Genomic DNA, 2,692 nt, shown 5'->3' with positions numbered 1-2,692 from the left:
TTCTTCCTTTTTTGCTTTCAGTTTTATATCCCACATATGAGTGAAGTCATATGGTTCTTGGCTTTTTCTGTCTTACTTATTTTGTTTAGTATAATAATCTCAAGGTTAATCCATGTTATCACAAATGGCAGTATTTCATAATTTCTTATGGCAGAATAGTATTCCATTGTGTATATATACCAAATCTTTATTTAATTAAATTTTATTGGGGTGACAATTGTTAGTAAAGTTACATAAGTTTCAGGTATACATTTCTGCAATGCATCGTCTGTATATCACACTGTGTTCACCAACCAGAGTCAGTTCTCCTTCCATCACCATATATTTGATCCCTTTTATACTCAACTTCCACCGCCCTACCCCCTTCTCTCTGGTAACCACTACACTATTGTCTGTGTTTATGAGATTTGTTTCTTCATTTATATTGTTTCTTCATTGTTTATAGTTTTATACACCACATATCAGTGAAATCATATGGTTCTCGAATTATCTGCTCACTTCATTCACTTAGCATTATAATCTCGAGATCCATCCATGTTTCCGCAAATGGTACTGTTTGTTCCTTTCTCATGGCAGAATAGTATTCCATTGTGAATATATACCATATCTTTTTTAGCCAATCTTCTACTGAAGGACACTTTGGTTGTTTCCATGTGTTGGCCACTGTAAATAAAGCTGCAATGAAAATCGGAGGACATATATCTTTACAGATAAATGTTTTCAGATTTTCTGGGTAGATACCCAAGAGAGAAATTGCTGGGTCATATGGAAATTCTATTCTTAATTTTTTGAGGAAACTTCACTCTGTACACGTGGAACTCGTGATTCCATTCCAGGGTTTGAAGCCCATTTCTGTACAGTTTCTTCATCATCACTACCACACAAATCAGCAAAAGTAGCTTCTAAATTTTTCTAATTGGTGAATTCGAGTATTAATACAATCTACCAAATCTTCCTCTGTTCAGGTTGGTATCAGGCTTTTCAAATTGGTATAGCTCTTGTAAGATTTTGTACTCCTCCCGTGTGAACGTTTCTTCGAAGGGATTCTTGGCTGAAAAAATCTAGGTCAATATCTAACACAAGTGCACCCCGTTTCTTCAAAGTTCCTAGAATTTCTCCAGTAATGATTGCAGCTTGCGGGTCCTGTCTTTCAGGAGAACGTGAACACGAAGGTCCGAGGCAAGTCTGGCCCCCTCTCTGTGTCACCATGTCCTTTTCCGGTCCTCCTGAATAAGAGTCAAAGTTAGCAGAGGCAATATTTTCTGCATATTTCAGTGCTAGCTTTGGTTTCTTAGCAGAAGATATTGCAGCATTGTCTTCTTGACTGTTACAGAGTTTATATGGCTTTACATAATTACATCCAATTGTAAAGGTTTTTGGTTCCCTAGCTGGTCTTCAGTTACATAAAAAGCATCACTTAGGAAGTAATGTTATGTACTTGTAACCCTGATGGTTGTGGGAGAAATAAATATCTTTGCCTACTAAAAAGTGATGTTTGCCTTCTCTAATTTGCTCAGACCATGTGAGATTAAGCCATATTATATGAGAAAAATGGCCAGCATAAACTGCAGGAATAATCCAATTCTCAATACTTAATTCTCCAAAAAGAGTTTCCTTATCAAACACAATGTCAGCTAGCATATTCACAGGAATAAGGAGGTCTGGATGTGAATCAAAATGCACAAAACTTATATTACTGGCAGGACGAAGCTTTGAGTCCATGGTTTGGTATATAAAAGGCAGAATCTCCTGATGATCCTCCACCATCCACACTGGGAGCTCTGGGTAGTTCTGGAGATGAGCACACTGTCCCACTCTCGTCACTCTAGTTTTCCCGTCCAGCTGTGTCCCTGGGGTAAGGACCCGGGAACGCTGGAGAGGAGGCCCTGCCATCCTCCTTGGGTCTTTATATATAATTTTTATGTTTCAGTTACAGGTAACATCCAATATATTTCTTCAGCTATACAACATAGTGATTATACATTTATATAACTTAAGAAGTGATCCACAATATTATTTTATATTAATTTCAGGTGTACAGCATAGTTGTTAGACACTTATATAATTTAAGAAGTGATCCCCCTGACTAGTCTAGACCCACCTGGCACTATATATAGTTATTAACACATTAGTAACTATATTACCTATACTTTACATCCCCATGACTTTTGTAATTACCAATTTGTGCTTGTTAATTGCTTCCCCTTTTTCACACATCCCTCAGTCCCCTTCCCATCTGGCAACCATCGAAATGTTCTCTGTATCTACAAGTTTGTTTCTGTTTTATTTATTCATTAATCTTGTTCTTTAGATTCCACATATGAGGTCTGACAATTAAACTCATGAACTCATCCTAGAAAAAGTGCTACATGCCTCACTGCTGAATATCACTATGGTCACCTTTGAAGTACTCCCCTTGGGAAGCTATGCACTGATGCCAGTGCCTAGTCCACTCTTCAAAGCAATTTTGGAACTCTTTTCCTGGAATAGCCATCAGAGCTGTCTTCATATTACCCTTGATATCCTAAATGTCATCAAAATGTCATCCTTTCAATATTTCCTTTATCTTCAGTTAAAGAAAGAAGTCATTGGGGGCCAGATCAGGTGAATAGGGAGGGTCTTATACAGTTAGTTGTTTACTGGCTAAAAACTCCCTCACAGACAGTGCCCTGTGAGTTGGTGCATTGTCATG

General features: G+C 37.7%; 1 pseudogene; it reads right to left on the bottom strand.

The window, feature by feature from the left end:
- Positions 1 to 445: 445 nt before the first annotated feature.
- LOC109438937 (UPF0489 protein C5orf22) lies at positions 446 to 1,893 on the bottom strand (annotated as a pseudogene).
- Between the last annotated feature and the right edge of the window lie 799 nt (positions 1,894 to 2,692).

The sequence above is a fragment of the Rhinolophus sinicus genome, chromosome X (assembly GCF_036562045.2).
Source record: "Rhinolophus sinicus isolate RSC01 chromosome X, ASM3656204v1, whole genome shotgun sequence".
NCBI lineage: Eukaryota > Metazoa > Chordata > Mammalia > Chiroptera > Rhinolophidae > Rhinolophus > Rhinolophus sinicus.
This window is presented reverse-complemented; position numbering and strand designations above follow the sequence as displayed.